This window comes from Candoia aspera, chromosome 1, assembly GCF_035149785.1.
Source record: "Candoia aspera isolate rCanAsp1 chromosome 1, rCanAsp1.hap2, whole genome shotgun sequence".
In the NCBI taxonomy this organism is placed as follows: domain Eukaryota; kingdom Metazoa; phylum Chordata; class Lepidosauria; order Squamata; family Boidae; genus Candoia; species Candoia aspera.
Window position 1 is genome coordinate 250507317 of NC_086153.1, and position 23209 is coordinate 250530525.

The window sequence follows — 23209 nt, forward strand, 5'->3', positions numbered from 1 at the left end:
GCTTTTAACAGGTGTTGAACTCCCCGGTGCAACCCTGACTTTTTCTATGAATACGCAGGCTTCTTCCTAAGTACCAAAGCAGGAAGCCGCCGCAGCGCTCCCGCGTGCAAGCTCGGAGTGACAGAACTCCCTTTCGGCGTCTTCCCATTGGGTGAAAGAGCTTGGCTGGAAGCCCCGCCCAGCCCCGCCGCCCTCGGCTCGAGCGGGCGGTCAGTCTATCGGTCCCCGCAGTCAGAGCCGCGCACTTTGCCGCGCGCAACGAGAGGGGGGAGCTGGCGGCATGCGCCTGGCTCCCGGGAAGAAGAGAAGGAGCCGCGGCCGGAGCGCTTTTCCACCGCCCCTGGGCTTGCCCTCTTCTTTTGCAACTGTCTGTACCAACGTGCTGAACCAGGCTGGCGGTAAGGCTTAGGCTTTCGGGTGATTGGGCTTCGGATTTTTTTGCCCCATTCTGTTGAGCATGGCATCCTGAGGCGCTTCTGGAAAGACCGGCAGCTGGGCGGGCGGGCGCCCTTCCAGGGCGGGCTTCTCAGGCTGTGTTGCCTGAGCCGGCGAAGGCTTTCCCAGTTCGCTCTCTCCGTAGTCCCGGAACGCGGCTACACAGGTGGCGCTTGGTTGGAGGCGCCGGCGAGCCTTGGTTGGCTGGTTGGTTGGCTGGGGCCGCCCGCCACGAAGGGTTTGTCTCGCTCTTTCGCCCTCGGAATTGTGTCGCCAGGCGCGTTTCACCTGCTCGCGGGGGTGTTTTGTTCTGTTGGGCTTAAAATAAGAAAACAGGATGTGAAAGAGCTGCCCCAAAGTCCCATCCTGACAGAGGCGGAAATGAAAGCAGATCTGCGGTTTCGGCTTCAGTGATGAAATGTTTCTCGCCCCGGCCCTTCGGAACTCCCTGAATGGGCGGCATCGGGTTCTTTTTACGTGCAGGTAGATTTCCTGGTGCAACTTCAGGGCGTCTCATACGTTGTTTTTAAAAATAATGATATAATTTAAAAAGCCTAGAGAGAGGTTACGGTATGTGCTAAAAAAAACCTGGTAGGTTCTTGCAGCTGTTCCGTTTGTTTCCTTCAGCTGCTTTCTATTGAAGATAAGTGGAATTTAAAGAGAGCCCCAGGACTGTAATGTTTCTCTGTTGGGAGGATAAGCGAAGCCGGCTTGTGCAGTCCTGAATTTGATCTACTCAGAAGTAAATTGTATTGAATTCACCTGGGTCTTGTTTTGAATTGTATTGAATTCACCTCTGGGTAATTGCAGATTGCGTTGCAGTTGAATAGATTTTCTTCTGGCAAGGTAAAGTTGAGTAGAGTCTTCTTTCTTAGATACATGGGTATGTGTGTAGAATGTGTTCATACAGATATGGAGAAAAACAAGCTCTATACTAAGTAGCCCCAATTCTTGCTCCCAGAATATTTGGACCTCCAATTCATGACATATTGAGTACTGAGTTTGGGCAAATGATCTACACTGTGGAGTCAAGCATCAGCTAAAGCAGTTGGAGGGAGTACTGTTTTCCTCAGCCTAGCATCCATCCACTGTTTTGTGATTTGCAGCACATAATTCTTGTCCATCCTTGTTGAGTTGGAATTCTGGGAGCTTTAATTGCAGCTCATCAAGAGGTTGCACAGTTGAGAAAAGATGATATATATTTGTGCATTATATCTTAGATTAATCCTTTACTTACAAATCCTAATATGATTAAGGGTATATTGTAGAGTTAGAGAATGAGGCACAGCTTTTTGTCTTAAAATTACACTACTCTTAGGCTTTTCTACAGTGCATTACTCTTAAGGAGTTGTACTGTTGCTGATTGGAAAGACCAGACGTTAGTAGTAGAACCTGCAGGGAAAATGAGATGTGGTAGATAATGAAGATAGAAACTGGCTGGGCGTGGAGGGGAAGTCAGAGGTTGTTTACTGGCAGTTGTTCAGGGTTATGAACATATTGTTCCAGTTATGGGTGAAGGAAGACATCCTAAACAGTATACAAAACCATAAAAGAAACATCCATATAATGATAAACAAGCAAAACAAAACATGTTGAGAACACTCTTCTCTACTTCAGGCAGATGTCTTCTCTATGCTTTCCACACTACAGAAGACCTCTTCAGCTTTAAGAAACAGAACTTTCATATGGTGCTTTTCAGTATCTTTGACTGTATTCAAATGGAACTCAAATTTCCTGGATTGCAGAGCACACTGAACCGTAAATTAATTACGTGTGCTGAGTTTGTCCAGTATGCCAGGCTAAAATATGATTAACTCTCTTGAGACTCAATGCGTTATACTGACACAGCCTTGGTAAATATTACTATCGGTATGGTCCTTTTCCACGGGTATGCTGTGAATCACTATGAAACAGTGTGCCTATTTAAGGAGATGTATGCCTGTGCAGTTAAGTGGGGAAGGGACATTAGACTTCAAATTTCTGCTATGAATTCACTTTGGATCCTCCTCCACATAACTGTGTGATATGCAGTTAAGTGCTAGAATATATTTGTGGGTGACCATGAGTTTAATAATCTAATTAATAGATAATAGTCTAATAAGTTCTGCCTCATTGCTCTTCTTTTTTGTAAGCATGGTGTGATATCCCTGTTTCTAGTTTGCATCTTTGCTATTTATTCATCAAAGATAAATTCCAAAAGGGATTGAAAAACCTTATTTAAATGGTGCCTTTTGACTCAGAAGATATATGCATGTTAAATAGGTATTTTTTAAACAGTTGACAACTATGAGGGGAAATTTGGAAAAGGGCAAAATCTGGCAGATAACTTCCAATTTTTAAATACATCCAAGAAGAATGGTAAGGGCACTTCATCTACACTTTCCAAAAAAAATAAAAGTCCTCAAGCAGCCCTGCTTTTTTGTGCAAAACTTTGCACTTTTTCTATCATATATTCCTTCAAATAGCTATTGTGGCCCTTAGAGGGTCAGCATGTTCAAAACTGTTGGTCTTCATTCTATATTATCTCTATAGGAGGCTGGAGTATTATGTATGTTTCCTCTCTTTATATATGTTTGTATTTGAAGGTGGGATGAAAATATAATATTCCAATGTTACATTTTTTTGAAATGCCAAGAAAACCAACACTGTTTATTCCATATACCTGAAGAAAGACTTGATTCTTAACAAAATGTACAGTGGATACCAGTTATTTCTATAAGAACTGCTCACCCTTTAAAAAACTACCAAATAAGGTTAAAGTAGTTGCTTGATTAGGTGCTTCTTTTTTAAGACTCAAAACCACCATGGAAAAAATAATACAATGGAATCTGTCAAAAAATGAGGGTTTGTTACTTTCATTTAAATGATATTGGGTTTTTTTTTACAAGTTTGAAGTCCTTCTTTTAATATGTAAACTCTTACTGTTTACCTTCCATGTTTGCTGTTGCCCTTAATGAAGAAAAGTTTACACAACAAGCAGTGCAACTGCAGTGCTTACTCAACATCAGGCATGTCAATATTTTGTGAGGAGTAACTATATAATACTGTCATACCAATCTGTAATTTTCAGTGTGACTGTGCTTTTTGGTTTATCAGATGTTCAATATATTCAGCTTGTGTTGGGCCTAATTAAAAATAGTGTCTGGTATTATCCTGGCTTTGAATTGTGGATTGCTGTTCATTATTTGTCTAGTTACATGTATTGTCTGTGGATCTAAACTACACCCAGGCATTTAAACACTCAGTTCTTTTCACAAATGAGACCCCTCGCTGTGACTTCTCTTCTTGTGTTGATCATCTTTGGACTCACCTCAAACGTTTTGTCACTGGGAGAATCCTTGGTGTAAGATTGGTGCTTAGATGGTACATTCCCCTCATATTTGATTGGTACCTGTATTTAGATTTTGGAACTTTTTTTTTATAGACTAGCCTTTCTCAACTGGGGTTTCCCAAGAGATCACTAAGGGTTCTGTAAGAGATTGTTATTTATGTATGTATGTATTTATTTAAACTATATGTGCCACACAATGCTAACACTCTCAGTGATGGAAGTTTTTACATGCCATGACTCAGTGCTGGCTTGCCACTTTGCTGTTGTTGTAAACAATGTAAAATGTGGATTGTGTAGTTTAGAAGGGAATTGTCTTGTGAAATATTCATATTATTTTGCAATTTTTATGCAAGGTTCTCTGAGACCTGAAAATTATTTCAAGGGCTCCTCCAGGGTAAAATGGTTGAGGAAGGCTGCTACAGATGGTGATGGATGATACGTTAACGGGAAGCCATGATGTGTTGCCATGTACGCAATTAGTAATGAACCAGAGTTGCCCAGGAGTGCAGTGCATGACCCAGTCCTTGATAACTAAATCCTAACTATATTTGTTAGGGAAGTTAGATTAATAGTTCAATATTAGGATTGTAACCTGGTATTATATTCTTGAAGTCAGCAGCAGTACTTATATAACATTGGTTTCAGTTCTTTAAATTTTTTAACAGCCGTACCATAACAGTGGAAGGGCTCAAGAGCCACCCAGTAAGCATTTTACATGCAAGTGCAGCAAGTAAGTAAGCTTGATTTAAAATTGGCACATAGACCAATAATCACAGCCAAGGAGCAATTTGAGCATGGAATCTGAACAACATTCTCATCACTATAGATGGCCGCTCCAAGTCTGTGCTGAATGAGAGCCTTGGGAGCAAAAATATTCTTGTTCCAATTATGAGTAGTTGTTGACAGTGTCATTTAGGGTTTTACATAATGTAAAATTAACATAATATGAATTAGTGAAATTGAACTTCGGAGGGAAGAGGTGTCTCTTTCCCCCTCCTTCCCTACAAATTATGTACAGCAAGTTTCTGAACCTGTTTAATGTGGTTCCTGTTTATTAGATATGAAAATAAGACTTGCAGGGCTGGCTTTCCAAGGATACTAAGCCCTAATTATCAATGCAAAGTATTGTTACTTAGAAAAGGTGATACAAGCATTCTTTTGCTCTTTCAGCTGAACTGCTTGGTAAATGTAGTAAAAAGAAATTCCTTGTGTGAACAAACATAAATAAAATGTATTCAAAAATATAGAAGCATAGCTATAGGTATCCATCACATAGCCCTATCCCACAAATCTTTCTTGTTCAAAGCATTAACTTTACAGAATGAATATTTTAGCTAGACTTGACAAGTTGACATCTTTGACTTGCAAAATATTCAACTACATTAATAAAAATGGTATAATATACCTCTTTTACCTTGCCCCTACTTTATTTTTCCTGTGCCAGGCCTACTTTGCAATTACAGCCTACTGCACAAGTGTGTAGCCCTTGGCCCCAAAATGGTTGCCTTCCTCTGCATTAAATGGATATCAGTATCTAAAGAGTGAACAAAATCCTAACAATGCTATAGCATGCAGATATAAAGGTATACACAGAGAAACAGTTATATGCTGTGTGGTTTTCTTGGCAATTACATGTGTAGTCTGGACATGGGAGACAGAAAGCATTGAGGAAGTGAATATATAGTAAATCAAAATATTTCAAGTGAGTGAAACAAAGACTAGTTCCCATATTGTGCTTTTTTTTTTTTGCCTTAGCATAATATGTGATCCAGTCCCATAGAAGAAACAAAGCCATAATTTGAAACCATGGTTTCTCCTTGTGATCCTGGTTTGTTTTAGACACAGCTTGTCAGTGAACACATTTGTTAGAAGTGGTTGTGTATGCACTTGCTGCCTTTTTAATCCTGTCCCATGCTACTGCTTAAACATGAGGATCCCCCTAAGATTAAATCTGTTGTGTAAATAATTCTGGTTGGTGCTTGTTGGGAACCAGTAGGTTGTTTAGGTGGGTATTCCCTGGGAAATACTGGGAATATATTCCTCTAGGGAGTTATATAAGATCCCTTCTGGTCTTGCTGCCATCAGCAAATATTTTCCCAATTTAGAACGTTTCTGTTAACATCTAGTAGTGCGACTTGGTGAATCTGAAGAGAAAATAGGTACTTGTTGTTTATTCGTTTAGTCGCTTCCGACTCTTCGTGACTTCATGGACCAGCCCACGCCAGAGCTTCCTGTCGGTTGTCAACACCCCCAGCTCCCCAGGGACGAGTCCGTCACCTCTAGAATATCATCCATCCATCTTGCCCTTGGTCGACCCCTCTTCCTTTTGCCTTCCACTCTCCCTAGCATCAGCATCTTCTCCAGGGTGTCCTGTCTTCTCAAAATAGGTACTAGGTATATTGAAAACTAGTGTGGTGTAGTGAGTAAGACAATAAACTGATACCTGGGAAGAGATCCAGGTTCTAGTCACAGCCTCAGCCATAGCCCATGGACCACTCACTTTCTCTCAGCCATACTATATCACAAGGCTGCTGTTGTGGGAAAAATAGGAGGAGGGAATGCTAGGTACATTATCTTGAGTTCCCAAATGAAATGGGATATAAATTGAATGAATAACTAATAAAATTTAGAAACAAGAATAAAAATAAAGCTTATCACTCAGGTTGTAAAGGTCCTCTGAAGTTAACTTTTCTCAGTATTAAGTCAGAAGCCTGTTGTTAATAAAACTGTGTTTCTTCTTTGATATAGGTTTTATTTCTTAGGAATGTTTTTAGATTTCTTCAGCTGAAATAACTGTTATTCAAACCACTCATTCCAATTACTAGAAGGTATACTTGGATAGGCCCAGAGCTTCTCTTTTACACGTTCTTCTACCCAAATCTCACTAGTCCTTCTTGGTTGACAGATGGAGAATTAGAACATCACCCTTCTCCATGCTACACACCCTCCGTTAGGTATCTGGCTGAGAGGGGGTACTTTAATCATTGTTTGAGTGGCAGATTCCATTTATCCAGTCACTGTAATGCTAATCAAAATTTAAAATCATTGTTAATCACAAATTATGGTTAATACCAGCTGGAAAATGCAGCTATTCCATGTTCACAACAGAGGGATTTCATGACCATGGTATATCAGCTGTATGGGATGGGGGTAAGGTGGTAGAGTCTTTGACATGTTGTTGAACATTATGCTTGAATCCAGGATTCTTCTTTATTCATCATTTATTTTTCTGCTCTGCCTTTTTCTTCTAGGTTTTGACAAAAGCAAAGAAGTAAAAAGCAATAGTGATATCACCATTTCCATGCTTTATGCAACAGCCTATTAAAATAAAGCCTTCACATTTATTTGATCTTGACATAGGATTAGAAGGTGTCATGTCCATGCCTCTGTTAGTACAGAAATCAAAAGTGAAGCATCCTAGACAAATGGCTGCTTTGTTTGAACACATCCAATGAAGGGGAGCTCACCACATCTCTGGGTAATTGGTTCTACTGTAAAGCTGCTCTTATTGTTAGGAAGTCTTTTCTAACATTCAATCAGGATTTGTCTTCCTGTAACTTAAAAATTTGCTATGGGTCTTTTTGTCTTTTTTTTTTTGTAGATAAGCAAAAAGGTTTGATATCCCTGAAGTGAGATAATTATGCAGTAACTGACTCTGTTTTTGCCTATTTATGTTGTTGTTGTTTATTCGTTTAGTCGCTTCCGACTCTTCGTGACTTCATGGACCAGCCCACGCCAGAGCTTCCTGTTGGCTGTCAACATCCCCAGCTCCCCCAGGGACGAGTCCGTTACCTCTAGAATATCATCCATCCATCTTGCCCTTGGTCGGCCCCTCTTCCTTTTGCCTTCCACTCTTCCTAGCATCAGCATCTTCTCCAGGGTGTCCTGTCTTCTCATTATGTGGCCAAAGTATTTCAGTTTTGCCTTTAATATCATTCCCTCAAGTGAGCAGTCTGGCTTAATTTCCTGGAGGATGGACTGGTTTGATATTCTTGCAGTCCAAGGCACTCTCAGAATTTTCCTCCAACACCACAGTTCAAAAGCATCGATCTTCCTTCTCTCAGCCTTCCTTATGGTCCAGCTCTCGGAGCCATACGTTACTACGGGGAACACCATTGCTTTAACTATGCGGACCTTTGTTGTCAGTGTGATGTCTCTGCTCTTAACTATTTTATCGAGATTTGTCATTGCTCTTCTCCCAAGGATTAAGCGTCTTCTGATTTCCTGACTGCAGTCAGCATCTGCAGTAATCTTTGCACCTAGGAATACAAAGTCTTTCACTGCTTCTACATTTTCTCCCTCTATTTGCCAGTTATCGATCAAGCTGGTTGCCATAATCTTGGTTTTTTTGAGGTTTAGCTGCAAGCCAGCTTTTGCACTTTCTTCTTTCACCATCATAAGGCTCCTCAGTTCCTCTTCACTTTCAGCCATCAAAGTGGTATCATCTGCATATCTGAGATTGTTAATGTTTCTTCCAGAGATTTTAACTCCAGCCTTGGATTCCTCAAGCCCAGCTTGTCGCATGATGTGTTCTGCATACAAGTTGAATAGGTAGGGTGAGAGTATACAGCCCTGCTGTACTCCTTTCCCAATCTTAAACCAGTCTGTTGTTCCATGGCCTGTTCTTACTGTTGCTACTTGGTCGTTATACAGATTCTTCAGGAGGCATACAAGATGACTTGGTATCCCCATACCACTAAGAACTTGCCACAATTTGTTATGGTCCACACAGTCAAAGGCTTTAGAATAGTCAATAAAACAGAAATAGATGTTTTTCTGAAACTCCCTGGCCTTTTCCATTATCCATCGTATATTGGCAATTTGGTTCCTAGTTCCTCTGCCTTTTCTAAACCCAGCTTGTACATCTGGCAATTCTTGCTCCATGAACTGCTGAAGTCTACCTTGAAGGATCTTGAGCATTACCTTACTGGCATGTGAAATGAGTGCCACTGTTCGATAGTTTGAACATTCTTTAGTGTTTCCCTTTTTTGGTATGGGGATATAAGTTGATTTTTTCCAATCTGATGGCCATTCTTGTGTTTTCCAAATTTGCTGGCATATAGCATGCATTACCTTGACAGCATCATCTTGCAAGATTTTGAACAGTTCAGCTGGAATGCCGTCGTCTCCTGCTGCCTTGTTATTAGCAATGCTTCTTAAGGCCCATTCAACCTCACTCTTCAGGATGTCTGGCTCTAGCTCACTGCTATCCCCGATATTGTTATCCTTCCTATACAGGTCTTCCGTATATTCTTGCCACCTTTTCTTGATCTCTTCTTCTTCTGTTAGGTCCTTGCCATCTTTGTTTTTGATCATACCCATTTTGGCCTGGAATTTACCTCCGATGTTTCTAATTTTCTGGAAGAGGTCTCTTGTCCTTCCTATTCTATTGTCTTCTTCCACTTCCGCGCATTGCTTGTTTAAAAATAATTCCTTATCTCTTCTGGCTAACCTCTGGAATTTTGCATTTAATTGGGCATATCTCCCCCTATCACTGTTGCCTTTTGCTTTCCTTCTTTCTTGGGCTACTTCTAGTGTCTCAGCAGACAGCCATTTTGCCTTCTTGGTTTTCTCTTTCTTTGGGATGTATTTTGTTGCCGCCTCCTGAACAATGCTGCGAACTTCTGTCCAGAGTTCTTCCGTGACCCTATCTACTAAGTCCAGTCCCTTAAATCTATTCTTCACCTCCACTGCATATTCCTTAGGAATATTAGTGAGCTCATATCTAGCTGATCTGTGGGTCTTCCCTAATCTCTTTAGTCTGATCCTAAATTGTGCAAGAAGAAGTTTGTGATCTGAACTACAGTCAGCTCCAGGTCTTGTTTTTACCGACTGTACAGATGTCCGCCACCTTTGGCTGCAAAGGATGTAGTCAATCTGATTTCGGTGTTGTCCATCTGGTGAAGTCCATGTATAAAGCCGTCTCTTAGGTTGTTGGAAGAGGGTGTTTGTTATGGACATTGAGTTGTCTTGGCAAAATTCTATCAGACTGTGTCCTGCTTCGTTTTGTTCTCCCAGGCCATGCTTACCTGTAATTCCAGGTGTCATTTGACTGCCCACCTTAGCATTCCAGTCTCCCGTGATGAAAATAACTTCTCTTTTAGGTGTGTTGTCCAGTAGGTGCTGCAGATCCTCATAGAACTGCTCTACTTCAGCTTCTTCAGCATTTGTGGTTGGGGCGTATATTTGGATCACTGTGATGTTAGATGGCTTGCCCTGAATTTGAATTGAGATCATTCTGTCGTTTTTTGGATTGTATCCAAGCACTGCTTTAGCCACTTTACTATTAATTATGAAGGCCACTCCATTTCTTCTGTGGTCCTCTTGTCCACAGTAGTAGATCTGGTGGTCATTTGATGTGAAGTGGCCCATTCCAGTCCATTTCAGTTCACTGACGCCCAAAATGTCTATCTTTAATCTTGACATCTCAGCAATAACCACATCCAATTTGCCCTGGCTCATAGATCTTACATTCCAGGTTCCAATGGTGTGTTGATCCTTAGAACATCGGATTCGCCGTTCACCACCAGCACCGTCGGCCACTAGCCGTCCTTTCGGCTTTGAGCTAGCTGCGTCATCACGTCTGGGGCTAGTTGAACTCCTCCTCTGTTCCTCCCCAGTAGCATTTTGACCATCTTCCGACCTGGGGGTCTCATCTTCCGATGGTATACCGACATATCTCTGGTTGTACTGATCCATTTAGTTTTCATGGCAAGAATACTGGGGTGGGTTGCCATTACCTTCCCCAGGGATCGCATTTAGTCTGACCTCTTTGTCATGACCTTCCCGTCTTGGGTGGCCCTTCACGGTTTAGCTCATGGCATCATTGAGGTGCTCAAGCTCCAGCACCACGACAAGGTAACGATCCTTTGCTGAAGGCCTATTTATAGAGAAGCATAAATGTATCCATCTCCTTGACACAGTGTTTGAGCAAAACAAAACACCAGGTTTTTACTGAAATAGCATCCTTCAAATGCACGATAGTGGCGGCAGGGCTGAATCTGTGGCATGAAAACATTGGAAATCTTAACCCCTTCCAGAACGTCTCTGGTCTACACCCTCTAGTTTTGCTCCTTACCTTGCTATACAACTTGGTAGTCCATACTCTTACTACCTTTCTTCTAGAGAGTGGTTCGCTGGCATCCTCACCCTAATCTGGCATTTAAAAGAGACAGGGCTCCACAACCTGTATTGTTTTTCTAGCAAATTGAAAAAAGAGAAATGAAAATCAAATAAATTATATAGTAACATCTGCTGGCCCTGTATCCTGGAGGTATGGGTAAAGAATCAACCCCTTCTTCTCCCTCCCCCGTCTGCGAGAGAAACCAATCTCACAAGAAAAAAATAAAACCAAGCTTCATTTTTATAAAAAAGGGAAACAGATAAAAATTCCTTTTTGGATTTAAGCAGTTATAAACAAAACAATAGTAAAGGAGATGAAAATGTAGAGTTCAATTCACTGATACAGTAGGGATTTAAAAAGGATCTCCCACAGAAAAATATAAAGGAAAATATAAGCCTCTGAAGCGTGTCTCTTGTTTGTTTGTTTGGAGTATCCCCCTCCCCCCCATTTTTGAAGTTGTTCCTTTTACTGGAGGCTCAGGACCCCTGTTACCACTCAGCTGCTTGATTTTCTCCCTTTCCTTGGAGAACTGTCTGCACTTCCCAAAAGAACAAAAGCTCTGCTGCTTGGAGACAGAGGGGTTGAGGAAAAAGCTCACTTTTGCTCTATGGAAAGAAAGCATCTCTTCCTCTGGAAGATGTAGATCTAACTCAGGTGCCATCTGGCTGTCAGTAGGCATGTGAGTGAGGGCATTCCTGCACATTCACTACATGCACATTAGGACTTATTTCTTCATATTTATTTCCTTATTGGGGAATATATATTTTATACTTGCAGGTGGAACTACTAAAATATAATTTTGGAGCTTAAAGAACATTCTGTATAGGTTGGAGTCACACACTCTGCTAGGTCATGCTTTTTTAACTTTGGTGTGTTGAACAAGCCAAGACAGTCACATATAAATACTAAATACTGTACTAAACACATAGTGGAGTCATCCATTATGCTAAACCAGAGCAAGCCAACTACATTATGGCTTAGCCATAAAAATACATGTGGTCATTGTACCTTAAAAACTACCATTCACACATAATTTAATAGGTGAGTTCTAGAAATTGATAAAATAAATTCTGTGTATGCAGAATTTATCTGGTTCTGTGCCCACCTCTCACTAGATCCTAAAAGTTATTGTTGAGCGTCATTTGAGGGATTTATGCCTCCCCTAGGGCTGCTTTGGTTATGCCCAGGGAATAATAATATGGACTTATGGTCATTGGACTTCTCCCATCATGTTTACTTTGGCCATTTTGGTACAGAAATGCAAACCAATCTTCTTGAAATTATCTAAGAAAGTAGCTGATCTTTTTCGTTTATTTCCAGAAAAACTTTGATAACCCAGATTAATGTCTATGAATTCATATATTAAGGGGTCAGTGTGTTAATGTTTCCCAGCAGCATTATTAGTCTGCATGCAAAGAAAGAGTTGAGTTAGAAAAAACATAGGTGGTGGCTAGAAAATAGTTGATTTGATGATTTTAACTGGATGACTAAGGTTTCTCAGTTGGTTTTATCCTACAATTTCCTCCTGACTTTCCAAAGGCAAATGGCTCTTGTGAGATGATCGTGGGTGTTAACCAGCTGCTGGTGTGCTATGGAGGAATAATATTGAGCTTACCCTTAGTTGTGTCTGAAAGAGTTATGGAGGAGCAAAGTACAGATGAGATGGGGAACAGTTTCAAACAGAACTTTCATTGTTACACTACATCTAGTTCCTAAAGCCGTAACATTCAATGTCTGATAATAGTCAGAATATCAGTTAAAGCACACAATGTGAGCAAAATTTCCAGTAAAATTTAGATCAACTGTTGAAGGAAATGCACACTGGACTAAATGGACTTTGTCTGATCTAGTATATTATGTTTTTCTGCTTTAAATTCTAAAGATACTGTGAGGAGACTTTGAAGCTTCTCTGTGTGTACTTAAAAAAACAACATACTTTTTTCCAAAGAAAAACATTTCAGGAACGCATTCTGACCACCTGCTCTCTTCTGTTTAATTTTGACAGTATCTTTTATATCTGAAACAGAAAAATAGGGTGGCCCCCTGGATTTTGATAAATCATATAATGAACATTTTCTTAAATATATCCAAGTGTATCTTGAAACAAGCAGTCTCTTATAATGGTTATTATGTGGGTTTAATTTACAAAACAAGCTGTTCAGAAGCAAGTTCCACTGAATTCCATTGAGCTTTCTCTATATAAGTGAGTATCAAATTGCAATCAAAGCTGGCAGTATTGGATTTCAGCCAGATATTTGTTGATTGTGAATGAGCATTCCAAGCAAATATTTTGATATTTCATTACCCTGCAGCTTGCTATTAAACCCGTATGTACTGTTTGCTTGTTTTCTGCCCAGCCTCCACCCAGTACTGTGGCTTAAACTTCATTTCAATAGGTGTGAATTGAATCAGCATTTTAAATACCAGTCGAAGAGAATAATTACATTAATGGTACCATAAATGGATGTTCAAAAAGTAATCTGTAATAAGATGAATTCAATTACTGTAGTGTTGAGTTTTTAATGCAAAGGATGAGTAAGCTGTAAAAGGAGAATGGTGAGTTTTTTTAAAATGTGTTTTTCTGTAATTTGTTGTTGTTCAGTCGTTAAGTTGTGTCCGTCCCTTCGTGACCATAGCACACCAGGCCTTCCTGTCCTCCACTGTCCCCCGGAGTTTACTCAGATTCATGTTCATTGCATCGGTGCTGCTGTCTAACCATCTCATCCTCTGCCGTCCCTTTCTCCTTTTGCCTTCAGTCTTTCCCAGCATCAGAGTCTTTTCCAGTGAGTCCTCTCTTCGCATGAGGTGGCCAAAGTATTTGAGCTTCAGCTTCAGTATCTGTCCTTCCAATAAGCAGTCAGGGTTGATTTCCTGTAGGATTGACTGATTTGGCCTCCTTGCAGTCCAAGGGACTCTCAAGAGTCATCAATTATTTGGTGCTCAGCCTTCCTTATGGTCCAACTCTCACAGCCATACATCACTACTGGGAAAACCATAGCTTTGATTATACAGACCTTTGTCGGCAAGGTGTTTTTCTGTAATACCTATCTCCAAAGGGCCAGGCTTTAAGATGCCTAATTAAGGGTAAGATAGGTGATGGCTGTGACTAGGTTATCCTACTAGGAAAACAACAGACATTTATGTTAGTAAAGTATTTTTCTTTCTTTTTTTTTATCAGTTGAAAAGTGGGCAGCTGTTGTTCCTACAGACTGCCAGGAATTGTAAGTACTCTGCTACAGACCCAGTGAGCAGAACCTGTTATATATCAGTATTTACCAGAGAATCTTTCCTAGCAGATTCTGGAAAGCATGGTAGGTCTTCAAAGACAGACATTCTGAAAAGGGGAGGATGTCCTGCCATTTCTCTTTTTATCTCTGTTGTCTCTTTGGAGAAATGGGTAGATTTGGGAGATTTCTGTATTAGAGAATTTTAGCTATTTTGTGAAGTGTCTACTGTGGCTTTCATATTGCCAGTGAGTGCTGAGGAATTAATTGTTGACATTCCAAGCAAGGAAAAGATAGTTAATTTGCTTGACATGTCATGTCAGCTTTACCTTAAGCAAGTAAACACTTTACTTTGTGGTTTGTAACATTTTTATGGATGGATACTGAAGTCACAGATATAATTAAAAGAGTATTTTCCTGTCTTTACAGATTCTTCAAGGCAGTATAGCTAGCATACGAGGTTTTGAAGCAAGAAAAGTAATGCACTCTATACCCCACCCCACCCCAAGTCCATACATTTCAAGGTCTAATGTTGTCTGAATGTACTACAGTGAAGTTAACAGGAAAGGACAGCTTCTGATTTTCAAATGACTCTGATCTCCACGTAAGTGAGATAAAATAGAGATGATTCTGATAATCAAAAGGCATATTGGGGAACACAGAGTCAGGCTGTGTTGGATGGGGTAGCACTCTATACTGGAGTCAACTTTGAAACTGGATATCCAGTATAGTAGTATGCCAACTGTATCCATCCTGGAGATGTCAAATCTTGCCACAGAGACAAATGATGAATTGTTTCTAGTTTAGTAGCAGGATTTAAAGTTCAGAGTACAAAAATGTTTTTCTCCAGTTTTGTTTTCTCATTAGTGAAATGTACCCTATTTACTAATTTCTGAATATGACTAATTGCTTTTATGGATCAAGTATGGCCTTGGACTGCTGGTTTGTGAGACTTTGGACTTCCTTTGGAAGTCTCATATGTATTTCTGTTAAGGGGAAATGATGTAAAACAAACTTAACTCAGATCAAGGTATTCTGGACCATCCTATACTCAGACCAAATGATCAAAGACAATGAAAAGGTAGCAATTGCAGTCTTTTTAAGGAACTCAGGGTGTGTTCTCAAAAGATTGGAACACTTGCATAGTCATGGCGAACTCTTTTGGAAAGCTATGAGATAAAATATTGCTACACCATCTATATCCCCCACCCTACCAGGATTTTTAAAGCTAGTATTGCTATTGTATTTCACTTGGTAAAAGGACAGTACCTAATTTCAAGCTGCCTATTCAGTCTTTATTAAATGTTTCCAGTGTTAATTAAGTATCCTTAAGACAAACAAACACAAACAAATCTTTATTACAGTCAAAGACCATCATAAGGAGAGTGGAGTACAGTCAGTTAAAAGCATAGAACATACATTAAACTCTAATATAAAAAACTAAAACACAGAAGTCTAAAAGAAAAGGAAAAAAAATCTAGAGGGAGGGGTAGGAGCATTAGATGGGTGTAGGGGAACATAAAGTTTAGTGTATCTGTAAATACAGTACTCTAGTGTGATAAAATAAATGCTCATTTATGGCACCGGGCATCATCTGATGAATTTTAAGTGCTGCTGAATATCCTTAAGGTATCTGACTTTATACTGATATGAAACTGGCTTCTTAACTTGAACCACAGGCTCTTTCAAGAGTTGTAGAAATATATATTTGAAATTAATTTTATCAAAGCTAAATTCAAGGTATAGCTTAATCTGAAGTAATATATAGGAGCCTTTTTCTGCTGTTTGGCAAAGCTATTTTCCATGTAGTTAATCTAGGTTTCATGTTGTGCTAAATCAAGGTACAGTGAGTATGACTAGAGTTCATCCATAATGAGAGAATGGGTGATTAGGGCATTCAAGTCCTAATCAAGTTCTTAACACAGTTAGGGTCACAGATTTCATAAAGCAAAAACTCTGTAGTACTTTACCTGCTTCCAGTTTCCAAATCCAGCATAACTTTACTTGAAACCTAATTTTATTTCAAAATACAATGCAAGATAAATTGAAATGCAACAGATCTTGTCAGAGCACCTGTTACTGAAATAGACATTAATTCTAAGACAGCTATAGTTTGAATGTTAAAAATACTACCATGAATACAGATTACTAGTTTAACATTCATATTCAAGTTTTTTTTTTTCTGTTTTGCTATACAGGCAGTCCTCAACTTAAGACCACTCATTTAGCAACTGTTCAAAGTTACAATGGCACTGAAGGAAGTGACTTATGATCAATCCTCTCACTTACAACTGTTGTAGTGTCTCTGCGGTCATGTGATCAAAATCCAGGCACTTGGTAACCAGCATATATTTATGGTGGTTGCAGCGTCCTGGAGTCACATGATCGCCATTTGTGACCTTCCCAGCAGGTTTCCGACAAGCAAAGTCAATGGAGGAAGCTGGATTTGCTTAGTAACTATGTGATTCACTTAATGACTGCAGCAAAAAGGTTGTAAAATTGGATGCGGTCATGTGATGCCTCACCTAAAGACTGCATTGCTTAGAGACCAAAGTTCCAGTCCCAATTGTGGTTGTAAGTCGAGGACTACCTGTGACAATTGGAGCAGAGGGAGGAGAAAGGGGGTAATGGGTTGCCTGTTACCAGCATTCACGGCAAACTGCCAGATCCTTCCCTGTGATCTCTACCCTCACCTTCACACTCATCGTCCTTTACCTGAATTCTGGGGGTCTGGATTCATCTATTTGAGATGAAAGAGTTCCACCCAGGGAAGTGTTAAAGATGCAGCCACCTGTTCTTAAGTGGGGAGATGTTCCTGCCCCTTGGAATCTGGATGGGTCAGAACAGGAAATGCCCCTTCCCCAGGAATCAACTTTTAAATGAATGGCTCCAGTTTTCCCTTTTCAACCAGGGTGCCAGGCTCGAGCAGTTTTGGAACATTTGGTGCTAGGTAATTGGAGTAATCAAGAAAAGAAGGGTTTTTGTTTTAATAAAAGCGGCAAAGTAGGGATTTCAGAGCCCAGGGTAATTGTAATCAGCTAATGAGGCTGAGATTTACATCAAAACCTAGGACTCAGTAATCAGTCTGAGCAAACAAAGTGATACAGAAACAGGATTGAAAGAGATATAACATCACCTAAACTCAAGTTTGCAACACGGAATAGAATGACTATTTTTTTTTCCCACATGACTAAATTAAATGTTCCCTGCCAACTTTACTGGTTCCCATTCTCCCAGGGTTTTGTAGGTTTGTGGCCTGAGTCCTTGGGCCAAGTAGCTTCTTTAAATCTCTGTTCCCCGCAGGGGCCCACAGCCAAAACAGCCTGAGAATAAAGAAACTTTTAACTTCCTCTCCCATAGAATTCTGCTTCCCACACTGTCACTGGACAGGACAGACTCTGTATTTCAAAATATTTCAAAGTCCCCCAGCTAGCCAGCAGCATAATTAAGAGCCCCCTTAATCACTACAACAGCATATACGATTTTTTTTGAATTTCCATTTTCTTCCATTATAGTCAATTGTGATTTTGTTCATGGAGAAAACATGATTGTATCCATTTAATTGATTTCCAAAAATAGGGGAAAGTATTTTGGAGCTTTACAGCATCATGAGTAGGTAACCTTTTGGGACAGGGGCACATTTAGAATTTTGAGGAAATGGACACCATAGTGGGCCAGTTATAAAATGCCCACTTAACAGAAGACAGGGCTCTTGTTCCTTTGTTGCCCACCCAAAAAAAATTTGCCTGCCAGCGAGTTCTGTAATCACTACGATACAAGGATATCTTCAAATGCATTTTATGTGGTACATCTGTGCAATATTCATGTAACATTAATTGATTAATAAATGCTAATTATATTAATTATAATTATAATCAGAGAGCCAGTCTGTTATAGTGGTGAAGGCATCAGGCTAGAAACTGGGAGACAGTGAGTTCTATTCCTGCCCTTAGGCACGAAGCCAGCTGGGTGACTTTGGGCCAGTCACTTTCTCTCAGCCCTAGGAAGAAAGCAGTGGCAAACCACTTCTGAAAATCTTGCCAAGAAAACTGCAGAGTCCAGGCAGTCTCCGAGAATCAAACATGATTGAATGGATTAAAAAAATTATAATATTTATATTAATTATTTATAATTACTATATTAATTACATCATATTAATTATATCATATCAATTATTAATCAATTATTGCTTTTATTCATATTAATCATCAATTGATTAATTTTTATTAATGGTTAATTGATTAAGAGTTTGCAGAGCCTGCAGACTTTTTGGACATGAGATTTTATCACTAGTGGTAGGCAAAAAAGGAACAAGTGTCAAAGACAGACTCAGATTCTGGAATATCAGAAACCAATCTGTGATGCTCAGAGGCATTTTGGAAGTATATAGACTGATGGAGGATGGTATTTTGTTTTGCAGCAAGTGAGCTGCAAATGCTTTTTAATGCTTTTATTATTTAATGCTTTTATTAAAAGAATCAGTCCTTTTTTAAAAAAATCAGCTGGGACAGGAAACCTGGTCACCATTAAGAGAGGTACCTAGGGGTATGTTGGCATCTATGGATCCTTTTTTGCTTACCCCTATTAAGTTATGTTATTAACTTAAAAGATTGTGCAAAATTTGTTTGTTTATTTGTTTATCATATTTAAATGCTGCCCATCTCACGAAATGTGACAAATACTATTTTGGTTGTTGGCGTTACTTCCAGAAGGGGGAGCTGTCTTTTGCTGACCCATATAATTATGTTAATTTACTTACAGCTTCCTACTTAATTATTACTTCAAAAGCAATACTTAGTGACATAGTATAAATTATTTAATGAATCTGACATTTCCTGTGTTTTGCATTTTGCACCATACATTCACTTATTTTAGTATCTAGAGGCATAACAGGATGTAATTTCTAATTGGCCTAGTATTATTTCAGAATTTTATGACAAAATTTCTTTTTTTCTTTTTTTAGCTATTCATCTTTCCCTACATAATGTTTGAATTTTGGAGGTGTAGTTAGTACTTTTATAGTGACACAAGATTAGGTTAACATCTGTTATGAAATGGGAGAATTTAAAAAAATATTACACAGATTTTCAGGATTAGGCTATATGGTATTTACCAGATGATGGTGTAATTGGTTGAAGTTGTGTTTGCAACCTACTTATTTTGAAAAATAGCTTGTAATTAGTATTTCCATTTTAAAAGTTATGGTTGCTCTACTAATGCATCCATACATAAGCTCTTCCCAACTGACCTTGTTTGTCAAGATCTTATTAAATTACTCAAAACCATGGATTAGATTCTAGGAGTGAATGTATGACTATGAGTGTGTGTGAGTTACAATGTTTTTAGACAAAATTCAAAGAATTATAGTAGAACTAGACACTGCCCTGCATAGGATGAAACTGCTACCCTTATTCAGGTGAACAAAAACTGCCATGAGTCATATGACTTTGGTAGTATATAAATTAAATAAATAAGTTTCTATTCAGAAAAACTAAACACAGTAAGTAATGCTACCTTAGAGTGCTGCTCTCATGTGCTCTCACTAAGGTTATATCAGATTGATACCGTCAAATTTTGCCGTACTGTACTTATGTTCACTTCACCAATCTACTCGTTTTCAGACTGTGTCTCTGAATGTATGTTGTTGCACTGAACACCACTGATGGATTATCAAAACAATTACTGATGCCAAAGAAAGAGTTTAACCACAGTGTTTAGGTTTTAATTTCGAGATGACCCACTTTAGATGTCAGCCTTGAGGGCATGCTCATTAAGGATGTTTAGTCCATCAGGTCCATCATTTTAACTCAAGGATTACTAATATTCAGCATGTGGTAGTGCGGCTGTTTTCATATGGTCAAAAATGAACAGAGGAGCAATTCACAATTATTCTTCTCAACCCTTTTTTTAGATATTATTCCCCAAAGTCAGCTGACATTCAATAGTTACTGGCCAGATTCAGTCTTACTGGGTTGCTGCTTTTGTTTTCATCCTTAATGGGATTCTTCCTCCAATTCCTCTTTATATTTATTTATCGAATTTTATCACTGCCCATCTCCCTCCCAAGGAGGGACTTTTTATTATTTAAATGTACACGCACGCACGCACACACATATACACTTCAAAATGTGACTTTCCCCTGAGTTCCATCTGGATGGTAAGCTTTCTGACCACATGAAGACTGACCTTTTGATAATTTTTATTAATATGTTCTTATGTATAGTATATCTTCATATCTATTATCTGGATTATAGAACAGGATCAGACATTCTTTATATCCTGCACAACATGAAGATTTTTTCTTCTGTTTTTGAAACTTTTTAGAAAGAAAAATAATTGCTCATAAACACAGTACCTGCTTCTTTGTGCAGATTCACAGTGATGCTTATTTATTTATTTTGCCCAAATGCGATTTATTATGGGCTGTGCCATTATTATTATCAGCATGGCTGTAGGTGGGTTTTTTTAATTTGTAATGATCTTATTAATACTAGGTTCAGTTATTATTACTTGCTTTTTATGAAATCATTTGGGAGTTGAAGCAGCTTAAGTGTTTAATAACATTGTTAATGTGAAAATAATCAGCAATTAATATTTGTACTTCCTCCGCCCACCCAGACAAACCTGTAGAGCTAGTTTGGATTAGTGCTTGGCTTGCTAACTTGGCTTTGAAATAGTTAATAGTAATTGATTGTTGATTTATTATAGCCATGATCTGTAAAATCTTGTTCAGCTACAGTTTCTGTTTTTGCCATAATTGGTAATTAATTCAAAGTAATCAAACTTGGCTAAGTCATGATTGAGGAAGTTGAGAATGAAAGGTTGCTGAAAGAAGCTGTATTGCTTTACAGCTGTTAAGGCTTAGGGGCATAAAGGTTTTGTTAGAAGAAGGCAACACTACCTAGGATTATTTTAATTTGACTTAATGTACCATCTTGCTCCTTAAATAAAATTAATTTTATTTTGACTGTTACTGACTTCCATCTTATACGTGTAAGATGCTTGAAGCTAGTCCAAGTGGCACCTTCGCTTTAATTCTGTACTAGGAAACAAGTTGAGTGATTGTAGTATGGAGTTAAACAGCTGTAGTTTATGGGATGAGTCCTCCTTCCACTTCGTTATTCAAAGGTTTATTATACATTCTTGGAGTCTTTTGTTGCAGCAGAAAACAATGAACTCGTTATAAACTGCTGTCAACTATAAAAAAGCAGAAAAATGACTTATTTTCATGATGTGGCAATTATCTTCAATCTTTGAGACTTGCAGCAATCTCAAACATTTTACAACATCTTGTTCTGTAACAAAGCAGATACATGGAATATATTAAGCACTGAAAATAGATAATACTGTAGAATGTTCTCTTCAGCAACAATTGCTCAGCAAAATTCTGATGTTCAATTAATAAAGTACACTGTACTGCTAAAATAATTGAATTGTTAAAATGAGAGTTGAAATTAGCAAGAGTTTTGTACAGTAATTGTAGCTAGTTAAGGTAACCTTGAACTTCTGTTTCTATTATACAAGAATGTTCACAGTACCTGCAGGTATAAGAAGCCTCATGTGGTGTATAGACAATGGAGCTGGATGATGAAATGAGCTTGATTATAATTTCAGAAGGTTTTTGAACCCTTGTTGGGATGCTTTTGACACTGAAAGAAAGAGGAAAGGTGAAAGAGTCATTTTTTTTTTTCCATTTGAGATTCAGTGGAAGGGAAGAATTTGCTGTCTTCCTGAGTGATGGCAGATACTTGTCTTTCAAAAGTAATGTAATCTGAAAAACGTGTGCATGCACATTTAGTACCAAATGAACCATATACTGGCTTAGTGTGAATTGCAAACTCAGCTGTGTCCCTCTTCACAGTAAAATATGCTATGTATGCTTGTGCAGCCAACGGGCTTTTTTTGAGAACTTGATAAATCCACTGCTGCCAAACATCCCCCCAGCTGCCTAGTTTTGCACAGCCATCTCTGCCCTTAAAGACAGTCTCCCCCATCTCCAGGTATCGCTGACACTGCCAGCTCCAGTGCTGCCACCATGCTGCTAGTTGCCAAACAGCTGATCAGCCCACTAGCTATTTCTTTGTGGCCTGCAATTATTTTCAAGGTATCAGTGTGGCCTTATTCTCTCTATGAATTATGCAGGCCTTGCCTACATTGTACAATCCCAGTTATACAGATATTGTTGTCCCAGGAAACTCTGGGTTTATTGAACCTGGTGTGTGCGCCAATTAACACACAGGGTGGAAATCTCTTTAATAGCTTTATTCTGCAGAAAAGGTATTTGGGACTATAGTTCCAAATTGAGTGCTAAAGTCCATTCTAAGGCATTGGGATTTAAACAGTTACGATCAGAAAATCATGACATCATAGGTTAATACAATTTCATTGGTAAGCACAGTTAAAACACACCCCAAAAGGTGGGCACTATTGCCCCAAAGGTGGGCACTACTGTTGCTAAGGGAAATATGATTCAGTTATTTATCTATTCCCATTGCTGTCTATCTATTCCTATTGTGAGTGCAGCTTCCTCCTTCCCTCCTTACTGAACCTGGCTGATAAGACAAGCAGCCTTCAAGAGGAAGGGGGATGAGACATACTGGCACCTACCTAATCTATCTCAGCCCTTTCCCTGGCATGCAGCGAAGGCCAATCTGAGAATAAACATGATGTTTTCACTGCCTTCTGCTGCCTTCTTCAAATTAACCCTGAAATCGCCATTCCATCAATGCTCGCAAATAGAGATACTAACCTGAGATGTGTGTATTTATTCTGCGCCTGTATTTCCAGTGTTCCTTCTTAGGAATATGTAATTTTTGAAGGTATGGGGAGAAGAAACTGAAAATGATACACAGAAGACTTTCTTCTGTTGGAAAGGATGTAGAGAAGGCTTTCCTGTACAGGTGCGAAGATTATTTCAGAACGGCACCATTTTGAATTTAGAACACTTGATGTTAGGTTCAGAACAGTTGTTTTGAGTGTGAAATGACTGTTTTACATTTGAAGTAGGTTACTTTAATCAGAGCTACTCTGAGTTCAAAACACATCCACAAATAGTGTGATTCAAGTTCAGAATGTTTTGCACACCACTATTTTCCA

General features: G+C 39.1%; 1 protein-coding gene across 2 annotated transcripts in view; it reads left to right on the top strand.

Annotated features, from left to right (window-relative positions):
• The first annotated feature begins 260 nt into the window (after positions 1-260).
• MICAL2 (microtubule associated monooxygenase, calponin and LIM domain containing 2) overlaps positions 261-23209 on the top strand; it is a 151040-nt gene continuing 128091 nt past the window's right edge. The window contains exon 1 of one of the 2 annotated variants that reach the window (XM_063289476.1): positions 261-398. The gene's annotated coding sequence lies outside the window, so the exon portion shown is untranslated. The remainder of the gene's footprint in view (positions 399-23209) is intronic. The other variant, XM_063289477.1, reaches the window with a different exon arrangement.